The following is a 6,235-nucleotide window of genomic DNA, read 5'->3' as shown; positions in this document are numbered from 1 at the left end:
TTTGCCTGAACTATACAAGAGATTCAGTAAATATTATTAAAAAGTAAATATTGAGGTATTTAAGGTGCAAGACCTATGAAGTTTATTTCTTCTTGACAAACCTAAACTTTTTGCTCATTTTTTCTTTCTTAGCTCCATGTCCATAAAACTTCCAACGACACTAAAAAAACTTCATAGCACAGTGTTTAAAGTAGAGTTAACTTTCTTAAGTGTCAAGCCCCAAGAAATCTTAACGTTCAGTAGTTCTCAAATAATTTCAAAAATTAAAATGTTTTCTAAATAAGGAAAAATTAATATTTTGTAAATTAATAATCATTAAAACTAATGCCCCTAAAAAGATGAACGTTTTCAAGTTACGTATTGTACATTAAACTAGCTTTAATCTGTTTATGCAATAGTTCCTGGGATGTAGTTTTTCATAAACAATAAATTTTGTTTCCGAAAAACAAGGAAATTGGTTTCAAAGGTATGGAGCTCCGATTGAAAAAATATTTTTTTGTAAAGTTTGGAAACAGCAGGTAAATAGGTAACAGGTACAGAGGAACCTTAAGATTAGAAAAACGTAAAGCACTGAGTCCAAATTTGTAGTTCTTATGTAATTTATGTAATCTAGTTCATTTATATTTGTTGTTAAAATGTTTATAGCGTTATTTATCTGTGCTGTTTATTTAATTTTTCAATGGTACGGGGCCTTCTGGCCACAGGTCTCTCGATTGATGAAGAGTAAACTACCTATCATTACTTGAAAAAGGTATTGATGTAAGGATTGTATTGTCTGGTCCAGCATATTTATATTTTAAATATAATAAACAACGTTTATAATAATAAAATCAAATATTATGTGTTCCAGTGGTCTGTTGTATATCGTCGCAGCTGCCACTACGGAATCCCTCTTATCCAGAAAAGTCTGCGTCACATCTCGACCATCTTATGATACTTACTTCAGTAATAGTGTATTTTTATATGCTCTATCAGGCACGTGGTAGAATTCCTAAGATAATGCCTCACAAATTGAAGGCCATCTAAACACTATTATAAAGGTATTTCTTTCTCCGAATGTATAATAAACATCAATAGTCCAACTAATAGTTATGAATCAATAATATTAACAAAGATCAGTCAATATATTGTATGTACATTGAAATAAGACTTTATTTTATTAATATCATGTTTCTCCAATTAATTCAAATAATGCTCACTTATTATGCATATTAAAACACCTACTAGACAAATCATATAAACTTCTAAATAATTATAATTTTATTAAAACTCATTTATATGACCTATCTGAACTTACGGAGTTGAGCTTTGGAGCTTACATCCTTAAATCCTTACAATCCCAAATCATAAATGCAGAACCAGAAACCGATCCTTCAATGATAAACTTCCCAACCACTCAAACCCATTTGTTTCTAACCTGGTTTCTTCTTCATTACCTAAGAATCCTTCTAGGCGTATGAAAAGAATAGGGCCTCGAAATCTGCTTTAGAAATGTTATTGAAGTTCTATCAATGGATAGAATCTCTACTTGTCTGTATCATGCCATTGAATAAACGACATCAAATTCACTTATCGTATACATCGATCTGACTAGTATTTCTAAAGTGACACAACTCAAAATTCAAGACAACAGACAATGTGACACTCTTGCCTATGGAGGGGGAATAGCATTAAGGCAGCAAGAGTGACACAAGTGCCCTCTGGCGGACAAGCTCTGAAGCTAGGTTGATACAGTTTTGATGATTCATAAAGATATATTTACCAATTTCTTTCATAGTCATAACTCAAAAACACCGATTTTTGAGTTGTGTCACTTCAGAAATACTAGTGCGATATATCAATACCGTTTTAAATAACAATAAATATATATTTTTTAATTTATTAATAGTGAAGAAGTTGCTAAAATGACTTGCATAGAAAATTGTCGTTCGTTGCTTTCTTATTTATGAAGCTAGATCATATTATTTTTAGAGATTTAGAAGAATAATTAAGAATTAGAAGCAATAACAACGCTAAAGTAAACTTGCAAGATAAGGTTTAAATTGAGAATAAGTTTTCTTTATACTCATCTTAAATAAAAACACCATATTTTGTACGTTGTAATAATTTTCTTAATTAAAAAAAAAATAAAGATGTACCCGTCAGGGGTGCAGTGCTTTTTAAGGAAGTATTGTTACTAGACCAACAGTGCAAAGAGATGATTTGGTCAAAATTACTGTCGACCGCCAGATTTTTCCCCAATTTGGGGTATCCACTTTATGAGGCTGGGTGGACCCCGGGTGGCTCCCGTACCTACTAATAATTATCTGTCACAGCCGGATTTGAACCCGGATCCTTGGAGTTAGTGGTAATTATCTTACCTACCCAATTAAGTTTACCCTCTTGAATTTTTGAAATAATTATTCTATTATTTCGCTGATAGTTTCCTCCTTAATTAACTAACAAAATAAATAATTATTTTCATAGTATATTTTGGGTTTTAGAGAATATAATAATCCAGTTCCTGCTCTTACAGACCTCAGCAGCCTTACTTCGATTGATTTTTTGCTTGTTAAAAAAAAAAAAAAAAAGGTGAGGTTAAGATAAGACAAGCTGAGGTCATGGAACCGTATGTAGTACACCGGAGGGCCGCAGGTGCCCGGAGCAGGTGTGGGCGGTCGCTCCACGAAAAAAGATGAAGTCAGTTCTGTTATTGTCCTTTCAAGGACGTGCTTTCACGTACTCCAAGGCCGGGGCATACTTCACTTTCCCCGCTGCACCAACCATCTCTTCGGCTCCCTCACATCTTGCATTCCTTCGGCTCTCGGAAAGTATTGTCGAGGTATACCCAACACCAGTAAGAAATATTTGAATTTTAATTAATTCACCCAGCAAAAATGCAGATTCTGTGTAATATACATGGAGTTTTAGGGTACAGTGCCATATCTAAAAAGAAATTGTAAAAAAAAAAAAATCGTAAGGAGATATTCACAGATTTTTCTTGTTATGAATTATTTAGGTTATCATAAATTAATATGTTTTTCAACGACATTATGAATGATTTTTTTTTTATTTATTTACATATACAACAGTACTTACATAAAAATACATCCATTAAATTTGATGCTAGATTATAATGGTATGATACAGACTTGTAGAGAATCTACCAAATGCTAGTACTGATAGCATAATAATATTTCTGCACTAGAAGGTCTCGAAGTATTCTTTTCAGAAGCCTCGGAGGATTGTCATGAAAGGAAGAGGAAGCAGTGTTAGAAATAGTGGGTTTGGGTGGTTAGGGAGTTTATAATGGAAGGATTGATTTTATGGATGATTTTATTTGTTACAAAGTAAAGATAATTGAGGATTATACTAAGGATTTTGGATTGTAAGGATTGGTTATGAGAAGAATTTGAAGGTTTAGCGGAGCCCGAAAGCTCAACTCCTTATATCCTTATCATGTAGATCAGTCTTTAGTAATGGATTGGAAGTTTAGACCGATTGTCTTGTAATAGTCAAAATCGATGAGTAGTTTTCTTTATTTTCAGTTAGTCGTTTGTCCATATGTAGTTCTAGGTAACAGATCTGTTCGACACGAGTAAGTGAGATATTATAAAAGGGTACTGTGGAGCAGGAACACATGGGTTTACGGCGCAGGGTGAATGTGATTGGGTGGAATTTATTTTAATCCTTTAGTTTTGACACCATTCTTCAAGGGTGGTGTTGTGGGATTGGAGAGCCTGGGATACAATGGAAGGATCATTATTCACTGGCAATAGACATATGTCAACGGAATACGTGGTGATAGTATCAGTATGGATCGGGATGTCAGCTTCTAAAATACAGTTTTTAGAAGCTGACATCCCGATCGGACCAAGAATACTACCCTGGGGTACAACATCAGGCTGAGGAAATAGGGATAAATAAGGGCTGTTGTGATTTACTGGAAATAATCTGTCGGAGAGTTAAGAACATAATTTAAATATTACCATCCACATTAAATAATAAACCTTGGACATTCAGGCAGGCTTAGCAGCTACAGTTGTGAACTCTTGATCCGACATCACTAAATTCATTTGTTTGGAGTGACGTTATATAGTAAGTCCATGTAAGCCCAGTCAACGAACTTAACACATTATATAAAGAAGGATGATTTAATCTAGCAAAATATTAACATGTATCCAGCCGTCCGGCCACTGCCGCTGTGTAAGAAGGCTGTTGAGTCTATGACAATGCTCATAGTAATCGTTTTGACCATTTAATATTTAATGTTGAATTAAATATAATTATTTTTAAGTTCTTGAGACTTGTTGTTATTTATTAAATAAATCAAATGGTATCCTTTTTTAGTCTCAACACTCTTTATTATATTAATAGTCCATCGTTTCGGCCAAATCTGTCATCCCCAACGACAATCTTCAAATATAAATTCTCACATCACATCAAAAATTTAAAAATGTTTTGCAGGCTATTCTGCCCAGATCATCTATAAGTCAAAAACACCCTATTCTTTTCAAACTTCAAAAATTTTTTAAAATTTTAATTTTCGATTAATCAACACTATCACTGTCATATAAACAAACTAATTTATAACCTTCCATGCACTCCTATTGATTAATCGAAAATTAAAAGTTTAAAAAATTATTGAAGTCTGAAAAGAATAGGGTGTTTTTGACTTATAATTGATAACCTGGGCAGAATAGCCTGCAAAACATTTTTAAATTTTTGATGTAAGGTGAGAATTTAAATTTGTAGATTTTCCTTGAGGATGGCCGTTTAGTGTTGAGACTAAAAAAGGATACCATTTGATTTATTTAATAAATTAATGTTGATGTTTAAGTAACAAGGTAGTTATAAACGCAAATTTTGACTTATCTTTAGTTATATATTTATCGTTTATACTTGCCCACGCTCAGCGGAGAAGGGGGTGAGTTAAAGGAGAAAAAAATATAATCGCAAAAGGAAAAAAAATAAACAAAACAATAAATTGCTCCTTAGGAGCCACGTTATTTTTTCCACTTGGAAATAACGAAAACCCCGAAACAATATGCACAAAATATAACTAAAATATACCCTACATAAACAAATATCGAATTATGACCACTGGCGAATACCTTTACATGTAGATAACAGAAAACCTAGGGGTATCATCTTTGTGTTTAAAAAAAAAACATAGGTAAATTAACAAGTTGAAAGCAGTGTATATACATAAGAAAGAATAGCAGAACTATAAGTACAAAAGTTTAATAATAAGAAGAAATATATGTCCACAGAATGAAAAAGAAAAGAATTCTTATCAATTAATAAAACAACTAAAACTTATAGGTTGACTTAACCTTATTAACTAAATTTACATCATTATACAAGAGAGTATAAAAGGGAATATAAAAAAAAAAATAATAATAATAATAAAACTTAGTTCAAACCCCACGTAGTCTTTGGGTGTACTCCTCGCAGAACACAAGGTTACCCGATATTTCCTTTCCGGTCACCGTCTCACCTTCCCCAGAAGTATGACGATGACACCTGCCACAATTCTTCTATCCAGGACGTGCTGAAAAAAACGTTGCCACGCACTGCACTATATCTCCACTTCTAGTGTTAATGACCCTCCATTGAAGTAGAACACCATCATTTTGAAAAAAAACAAAACATATACGATACCATTTCTCATATGGTGCTATTTCGGTTCAAACAGTAAAGACAAAGGGCTTGATAAACCATCACGCCTTCACATTAAACAGTCGTAACGTATTCAAAAATCAAACTGTCACCTTCACAAAAACAAAAAAAAATAGCTCGTTTAAACATATTGTTAGTGTTTTTTTATTTCACCATGGCAACCGTATCAAAACATATAATTTGTTTATTATAACCTAAATAATTTATAACCATTAAAATTAGTCAATATCTTCTAAAAAAAAAAAACTTTAACGGGAATATATTCATAATGAATGTACTCAAAAGTTATATGAGATTAATTATGAGTCAGGGTTGACTAGCAGGGTTTGTACTGCTTTCTATTGAAATAGAAAGACCCATTTTAATTTTAATTGTATATAATATCATAATTGTAACTATGTCAAGTGTTTGTATCTTTTTTAGCCCTGACGAAGCCCTGCAACGTGAGGCGAAACGTTGGCTCAATAAAAATAGTATAATCATTTACTATTTGAGTTTTTTTGACCGCACCCGGACCATATTCCATTCATTTTAACATTTAAATTAGAATGTGTTAAAATTTATAGGTTTTTAT

The sequence above is a fragment of the Halyomorpha halys genome, unplaced genomic scaffold, assembly GCF_000696795.3.
Source record: "Halyomorpha halys isolate HHAL.00 unplaced genomic scaffold, Hhal_1.1 Scaffold37.1, whole genome shotgun sequence".
In the NCBI taxonomy this organism is placed as follows: Eukaryota; Metazoa; Arthropoda; class Insecta; order Hemiptera; family Pentatomidae; genus Halyomorpha; species Halyomorpha halys.
The sequence above is the reverse complement of the archived record's forward strand: the minus strand, read 5'-3'. Positions refer to the sequence as shown.